The sequence below is a fragment of the Grampus griseus genome (assembly GCF_964374135.1).
Source record: "Grampus griseus genome assembly, chromosome: 3".
NCBI lineage: Eukaryota > Metazoa > Chordata > Mammalia > Artiodactyla > Delphinidae > Grampus > Grampus griseus.
The window spans coordinates 96,959,270-96,968,565 of NC_139019.1; the positions used below are offsets into that span (position 1 = coordinate 96,959,270).

Sequence of the window (9,296 nt, forward strand, 5' to 3'; positions counted from 1 at the left end):
TCAACATGATACCCAGAACCAACCTCCATTCTCACACAGTCCATGGTCTATAGGAGAAGGTCCCTAGGACTGTTACTGATTTCAAAATGTGTTGTTTGAACCTCGCTTCTCAGGTCATCTTTAATTTCTCAGAAAACCACAAAATGCATGGTAGTGAGAACCTGGGCTGTTTTGCTTCTAACTATTCCTTTTCGTTCCCTGCCATTCTGATCCCATTATAGTAAAATCTATTACAGAAATCTCTTTCATCATCTCTTCCCTTTATAAGCAGTTATCTTGTTACTTGCCAGCCAAGTAGAATGTCAGAAAGGTCACGATCAAAGACAGTAAAATGATATAACAACATCCACGATAGAGAAAGAAAAACTAATGAGCCACTGACCTTAATATATTTGTGTACCCGGTGGTCAGTTATGTGAAATTCCTTGAAGCCTCTCCACTTTGAGTTACTGAAGAGGTAATTTATTTATTGAGTCATTAAGCTTTCCTAAAATACTCAAGGGGAAAAACACAGTTATTATATCTTGGAATTTCATCCAGACTATAAAAGAGCATCGGAATTGAATATGAAATATCAACATGTCCCAACAGGGTGTAAACCCAGCATAGAAAGTATGAAGGTGGGTGAAGAAGATCAAAGACCCAGGCCACAGGTGATATCAAGAAGCCTGTCAGCAAGTAGCCAAGCCCAAGCATTAGACTGAAATGCTCAGTTACTTTTTTTTAAATTCAAGATACCAAAAATCCAAGACAAACTTGTTGAAGCAAAGTAGAGAATAAACTTGACTCACAGTTGGGTTAAGACACAGATTCTTGAGACACCTATATATAATGGAATCACGCTGCTACACACCAGAAACTAACACAACATTGTAAACCAACTATACTTCAATTAAAAAAAAAATAAAGACATGGATTCTTGGAAGGATTCAAATGACGTCACAAGATGGTCTGCTTCTGTCACCTCTACTTAGCTCTCCTCTCCTCTGTATGTTAGCTTCATTGTTTAACAGTCACCATCAATGGCCCATAAATGATTGCTAAAGCTCCAAAACATACAGTTCCTTAGACCTTAGCTTGCAAAAATTAAAGCCTGTGTTTATTGATAGAGTCTACAAAACAGCTCTCATTCTCACTCTGATGGAACCTGTTTGAGTCACATGCCTAGCCTTGAACCCATGGCACGGGCTAGTGAAACATGAATGACTTAAAACTGTGTCATGTATTCCATCTCTGCAACTGGGGAAGGCATGGCCCCTGAAGAAATTTGGGATGTGGTTACCAAAGAAGGCATAATGTTTAAACAATAGCCATAAATAAACACCCACTACACAAGTATATTGGACCCTGATTCTGGAAGCATACATATATAATAAACAAAGATAGGGGCACCAAGAAAAGCACGAAAGAAAAATCATTTTATCAAAATTGTTAACAAGTTTGAACCCTAGTTATCACAATAGGCATACAGGTCAGTAGCAGAGTAACAGCAAGAAGAAATCTGGGTAAAACTCTGTAATTCTCACATGCTAAGGTCAAGATTTGTCTTAGATTCTGGTCAAGAGTATGGTTGTGTCACATCATCTATGGCAAGAGAAGCACCTCAGAGGCAGGGCCTGACATTCTTCTGCTGAAGAATGAAGCGGACTTGAGCTGGGTCCAGAGGAAGAAAGATTAGCTTCATCGAGTTTTCTTAAACCTGTGGTCTTTTCATTTCCTTGGCTATGACGAGGATGAGAAGAAAGTGCCCAGCTGCTCAGTCTTCATGACCCATGGAACAGCCCTTCTGAAGAAATCAATGCTTGCATCTAAGGCCCTGAAATTGTCAAAAACTATGCAAACTTGGCTCAAACCGCAAAATAGTGACTAAAGAAATTAGGCCAAGTGGTTAGGAGAGCAACTGAATGCCTCAGTTTGGATTCTGAACTTGTTTCTTACCTCAACCGCTATCAAAATATGCAATGCAAAAGCTTGAGAGAGAAGGGCACTCAGTGAAAGGCCTTTTGTGTCAGCTGGGGGCTGCCTAATACCGGACGACAGCCTGACGCCTCTCCTGGAGAGCATCATGACAGGTCTGGATACTTGAAATCATGAGCTGCCAGAGGCGAGGTTCCGAGCAGCTATTGCCAGGCGTGGACAAAATGGAGATTCATGTGAGCAGGCAGCTTGCGAAACCCCAAGAGCAGCGACTGAACGGGCAAAGAAAGGGGGGTGCTGTGTACTGATCCTGCTTGCCACACAAAGCTCAAGTCTAGCATAAGCAAGTGCATGCCTACTTCCAGTGCAGCTTGAAAGAGAACTTGTTTTCCAGGGCTCTTCCTAACTGTACTTCTGTCCTCGCTGGACCAGACTCTCCCATTCTCCCTCCATCAAGCCAGGTCCTCATTCCTACGGGTCACTGCTGACTGCACTTCTCCTGCAGTTCTACATGGAAGGTCTGAATTCCATTCTAACAAGCGAATTTTTCATCTAATATTCCCATTCTATATAGATTTGGTTTTGTATCCCTAGATTGGTTTGAAAAATATAGTCTTATTCTAAACCTGAACATATGCCATAGTAGAATGCTCCAGTATTCCTTGTCCAAATATTCACTTCCTGTCAAGCTTAACGTGGGATTCTGTTCCCAAAATTCCTTTTCCAATTCAAATCATTTAGTATGTACATTGATTAAAACATTAAAGTATGCATTGACGTTTAATTTGAATCTGTGTGTTATGCCACCAAATAGGTAGCATATCCATTCAAGACAGAAAGAAAAAGTTAAATAATTTTTGCACCTGCATAACAACTGGAGAGGTGCCAGAAGCTTTCCTCACTCCTCACCTGAGACTATATATATGACTACTGTCTGCATTTTCTTCCTTATTCTGAGCTCTAGAATTAGTCCCCTTTGCTGACAAGATAACCATCATGAGCTACTCGGGTCAGTACTGAGGGACAAGCATCAAATCCCACTTGCTGTCAGCCTCACCCCAATCCCATTCAAGACAGCAGTTTTCTAAGAAACCATAAACAGGCTTGACCCCAGATCCCTGGAAGGTTCCTGCCTGCTGAGTCCCAGGTTGATGATAAGCCCTATGCCTTGATTCCGCTCAACTAGAAGTCTTGCAGGTCACTTTCTTCTGCTCCCAAGGACTTGGTTTTCCTACCTGCAACCAGGTCGACTTGATGCTTTCCAAATACTTCCCTCTGGACATTTCATTATTTTGTTTCCACCTGTTTGTCAATATATTCTTTTTACCTCCTTTAGACCAGCCCAAGGCCTCTAACTTGCTAAGAAATCATTTGTTCCCACTTGTCAATTTCTACATGTTATGGGACATTATGTTCCATCCACCTGGCTAGACCTTTCCTGCTACCCTGAATCTTGGCCAGGACCTGCCCTCCTTATGGCCATGAATTCTGCCTGTCCTGGCCAATTCAGTACATACAGTTCTGGCTTGTATATAGCAGGTACTCAATAATGGTATTTGTTTTGTTTTTATGTCCTCAAATAATTGAAAATGGGAAAAATGGTCATCCTACTGTGAGCCTGGATCTGTACAGTAATTCTAACTACCTGAAGGCAAGTATTATTTTCCTTTCAGACCATAACAGAATATATTAGTTTATTTCTTGTCCAAACACTAATTTCTCCATCATACAGATCAGCATTCTCAAGCTTTGCCACTGAAAAAGCCCTTACTTCAGAGAAGAATAAATTCATACCTCATGCATCAGTTCTGCTTTCCCATAAGCTGTAATGTCTTTGAACTCTAATGTTTTATTTTATTTATTTATTTAGGCCACACCACGCAGCTTGCAGGATCTTAGTTCCTCAACCAGGGATTGAACCCTGGCCCTGGCAGTGAAAGCACCAAGTCCTAACCACTGGACTGCCAGGGAATTCCTGAACTCTAATGTTTTAGCTCAAAAATAAATACAAATTTAGCTTCTGCCTCATTATAAATAATATATATATTGCATATAATACATTTCATATATATTCATATTCTACTTTCATATACATCCATATTCTGCCAGGATGTACTCACGGCCTAGTCTGATAATGCATGACCAAGATTAATATTCTCTTCAGAAGAAAATGTTAAGATCTATTGGACTGAGTATAAATATGATTGAGAAAGTCTACCACCTTTAGCCTCCTTAAAAATCTACATTATTTTCTCTTTCTCCATGTCCCCTATGAAATAGGACAACTATGCTTCCCTAAGAATGTCGTGACGTTAAAAAGCTTCAATTTTTCCTGGGAATTCCCTGATGGTCCAATGGTTAGGATTCTTCGCTTCCACTGCAGTGGGCATAGGTTTGATCCCTGGTCGGGGAACTAAGATCCTGCATGCCACTGGGTGTGGCCAAAAAAATAAAATAAAAAGCTTCTATTTTTCCTTTCAAAAGGGAAATAGCAATTCCCAGTTACCTCATATAAGATGAAATACATGAGATGATTTTTATTTCTAAATTTACTGAAAATACATTAAATCCATATACTAACTTTGCCTATACATTCATATCTGTAATTAGCAATATCAATACACACTTTTTTCTACTTTTTTTTTTTTTTTTTTACTATCTCATCACCTTTCAGAGGAAAAAAAAATTTAAGCATAACATACCTTGAAATAAAAGTTAACATTATTGGCTTAGATTAAGACACTTTTTGGTGCCCATTAATAAAGAAAATTGTATATCAATTAAGATCTTCAAATAGATAATACAGTCCAAAAATGTTACTTTAATGAGTCTGATGGACCTTTACACAGAAGACTTAAAACAAGACAAATGCCAATTGGCCTGGGAGCACAGTCCTTTAAAAATGAAAAAGCAGGTTTTACCATACAGTAAAGTTTCACAAACAACAGCATTTGTTACAATGTGGCAGAGTGGGAAGAAAGAAGGATAAGGACCAGAATGATAGATTTCACAATTCCGAAGATCACAGTCCTGGAGGAGTCCTCAGGTCCTTGTAGGCCCCACCATGTCCTCAAGTATTAGACACAACTCCCTTTGCAGGAAACAGGAGAAGAGAGGAATAAAGGCTTCTTTGAAAAGCAGTGATAAAGGGGTCCCTGGAGGATTTCTGAGCTCTTGAAACAATCTTCATGGCAACAGCTTGACTCTGCTTCCTGCTACAGTGAAGGTTGCTGGAATATGAATTAGGGGTGAAGCACTGGGGCTATTTGCAAGTTCATGTTAAAATTTGATTTTCCAAACTCAGGAATACAGTTGATTCAGAATTAAATCAAAATAGTGCTTTAAAGGTGCCCTGCAAAGGACCTCAGTGCATTAAATAAGTACCAACTAGCTTTGCTCTTACAAGTGGTCTCACGGGAGAAAACTTAGAGAGGATTCCATCATTCTCATGTTAAAGACACAGAAATGTCTGCAGAATATGATATCTCACCAATGGTCATAACATCTCACAATGTCATCAAAAGTTATGTATGGAAATTGCTTATCAGGTCAGTATACAGTCATCCATATTATACCACTTCACATTTATTTTTAAATTTAAATAAATCTAGTTAATGCCTTCTTTACTATTATAACATTTCTTTCCCATCCCAAATCATTACATATTTTTCTTCCATAAAAGTACATACTAATAATTAGTGATGTTGAGTAGCATCGACATATATACACTCCCAAATGTAAAATAGCTAGCTAGTGGGAAGCAGCAGCATAGCACAGGGAGATCGGCTCGGTGCTTTGTGATGACCTAGAGGGGTGGGATAGGGAGGGTGGGAGGGAGGCTCAAAAGGGAGAAGATATGGGGATATATGTATGTATATGGCTGATTCACTCTGGTGTACAACAGAAACTAACACAGTATTGTGAAGAAATTATACTCCAATAAAGATCTATTAAAAAAAAAAGTCCATACTCTAAAAGCTAATAAGCAAACCAACAAGCCTGAAAAACATACAAGGTGGGGGGGATGTATAAAATAGGCATCTTGTATAAAATATGTAATGTAGAGATTTACTACCTGTATCTGTCTTAGGGCACTTTTGACGTATGGCTTTATATTCTCTCATTTCCTAAATTCTCAGTTTCCATCGATTATAACATTACCTTAACAACACCTTTTGGGGGTCAAATACTACATAGTAATCCCTTTATTCTTCAGTATGAAAATGAGTTTGATTTTCTTATTTAGCAAGTTTAAGATTGACGGTATACGTTCAAGTATTAAATCTGCACTTCCCACTTATTTTAATTTGTTGGGTTATTGAAATTCCTTATTGAATTAGTAACTAAAAGTTAAATAGCTTCTCTTGCATGTCACCTGGAAGCTGGTGATAGGAGCATATATACAGTGATAGTCCTTCATGACATGAATTGTTCCTATAAGCATTTTCTAGCTTGGAAAAAAAAAGGAAGCTTTATCCCAAAGAGTGGTAATTCCCACTACATAAATTTACTACCTGAGATTTGATAATCATCAGCATCCATGTTCTCACTCAATGCTGCACTGAGATACGATATATTCAAAGCACGACACATGGTGCTACCAGTACCCATAACATAGCTGAGCGACCACGAGATGAACTGACACCTTCTGTGCACAGGCAAGTTCCTACATGCACATGAAACACGTCCTAAGTTTCAGTCCTTTTATTGCTGGTGACCTGGTTTCTTTTGCTATTAATCAAATAAAATGTCTCACTTTCAGAAACTAGACCTAAAGGGAACTCATCGAGGCTATATGCAAAGTGACAGTGCTTTGTTAATGGACTGTTACCCATAGATACCCTCTATAGAAGGCCTCCTTTTGGGGAGGTGTGGTAACAGAATTTCTAAGATGGCCTCTTAAAAATGCCTCACCCTAGTCCCCAGAAACTGTGACTCTAAGATATCACACACACGAATATGTTTTGTTACATGACAAAAAGGACTTTGCAGGTGGAATTTTAAGGCTTCTAGCCTGTTCACCTTAACATGGGGAGATTACCCTGGACTGTTTGAGGAACCCAATGTAACACATGCATCCTTAAAAGCAGAGAACATATTCTGGCTGGTGGTAGAAGAGAAAGGCAAAGGGGAAGTATGATAGATTTGAAGCAAGAGAGGGATTCAATGGACCAGTGCCGGCTTAAAGATGGAGGGGGCCACATGGGAAGGAACTCAGGGGGGCCCTGGAACAGGGAGCGGACCTTGACTGACAGCCAGTAAGGAAATGAGGATCTCAGTCCTACAACTGCAAAAACCTGTTTCTGCCAACAATCAGAATGAACTTGGAAATGGATTCTTCCCCAGAGCTTCCAGGGAAGAGCCCAGCCTGTTTGGCACCTTGATTTTGGCCTTGTAAGAACGGGAACAGAGAACCCAGTAGAATCCACAAAGACTTCTGATCTACAGAACTGTGGAAGTGGCTGTAAATGAGTAAATTTGTGGTAAACTGTTATGGCAGCAGTAGGAAACTAGTACAGGCAGACTGCATATGGAGACAACCTAGAAGAAATGGACAAATTCTTAGGAAGGTACAATCTCCCAGGATGAACCAGGAAGAAAGAGGAAATACGAACAGATGAATAATTATCAGTAATGAAACTGAATCAGTAATTTTAAAACTCCAAAAAAACAAAAGTCCAGGACCAGATGGCTTCACAGGAAAATTCTATCAAACACCTAGAGAAGAGTTAACACCTATACTTCAGAAACTATTCTAAAAAGTTGCAGAGGAAGGAACACTCCCAAATTCATTCTATGAGGCCACCATCACCCTGATACCAAAACCAGACAAAGATATCACAAAAAAAGAAAATTACAGGCCAGTATCACTGATGATCATAGACACAAAAATCCTCAACAAAATACTAGCAAACCAAATCCAACAACACATTATAAGGATCATACACCATGATCAAGTGGAATTTATCCCTGTGATGCAATGACTTTTTCAATATCTACAAATCAATCAGTGTGATACACCACATAAACAAATTGAAGAATAAAAACCATACAATCATCTCAATAGATGAAGAAAAAGCTTTTGATAACTTTCAACACCCATTCATGCTAAAAACTCTCCAGAAACTGGGCATAGAGGGAACCTACCTCAACATAATAAAGGCCATAGATGACAAACCCACAGCTAACATCATACTCAGTGGTGAAAAGCTAAAATCATTTCTTCCAAGATCAAGAGGATGGAGAGTCTTGCCTAGTCAATTTGAAGAGGCAGAGCAGCCCAGGTGACCATGAGGGTGACTGGTGTCCCACCTAGCTCAACCCCCCCACTAGAGGCAGAGCTAACAATATAACCACTCGAGCTGTGCATGCAGGCCTTCAGGGTTTAGCTATCTGTACATATGATTAAGATTTTGTAGCATCTCACTTTTTCAGAAAGAAGTTCCTGAAGACTTGTTCTTCTAAGTCTGAATTTTTAAGCGGATATTACTGTTAAAAAATAATTGTTCATGGTTCAGAGCTTAAGAGGTCAATATCCTGAAGATCACACCAGAAAGGCTCTCTCAGCTGCCTTGGAGCCCATGGAAGCCTACTGGGCACAGGACTTCTAAACTGACAAATACGTCTGGAAGGCTGTGGTCCAAGGCCATTTTTGCTGGCTATAAGTGGGGTCCCCGGAACTTGAGGGAGCACACAGCTCTTCTTAAAATTAAAGGTGTTTATGCTTGAGATGCAACTGAATTCTATGTAGGCCAGAGGTGTGCTTAGGTGCACAAAGCAAAGAACCACACAGTAATTCCTGGTGGAAAATCGAACAAAACCAGAGTAATCTGGGGAAATGCAACTTGCATTGATGGAAACAGTGGCATGATTCGTGCCAAATTCCGAAGCAACCTTCCTGCTAAGGCCATTGGACACAGAATCCAAGTGATACTGTACCCTTCAAGGATTTAAACTTATTGAAAAGTAAATAAATAAAAGTATGGATTTGTTCTCTTGTTAAAAATAAAGATCCACCAAAATGGTTTCGTTTAAGGTGATGGTTTTGGTGAACTCAGCCTACATAAAATTGAACATATCATTTGCCATGCCAGGTGTTTTCCTACTTTCTCAATGATTTCTATCAATTCAGTTCACTAGTATCTCCTTCTTTCACCCAATCTCACACCAAAAAACAATATTCCCTGTACCAGAAGGACAGACATTTGTCCTTATTCATCTAGCATAGACTAAATGACACCTGTTAGGTGCCAAGACATTTTATTAGGAACTGAAGATGATCAAAGATGACAAGACAGAATCCCCTCCCCCCCGTTGTTGTTTTTTTTTTTTTTTTTTTTGCGGTACGCGGGCCTCTCACTGTTGTGGCCTCTCCCGTT

General features: G+C 39.5%; 1 pseudogene across 1 annotated transcript; it reads left to right on the forward strand.

The window, feature by feature from the left end:
* The first annotated feature begins 2,090 nt into the window (after window positions 1-2,090).
* On the forward strand, window positions 2,091-8,892 carry LOC309819847 (large ribosomal subunit protein eL33-like; annotated as a pseudogene). Its single transcript has 2 exons — window positions 2,091-2,153; window positions 8,461-8,892. The product of its transcript is annotated as a large ribosomal subunit protein eL33-like (transcript).
* The last annotated feature ends 404 nt before the right edge of the window (window positions 8,893-9,296 follow it).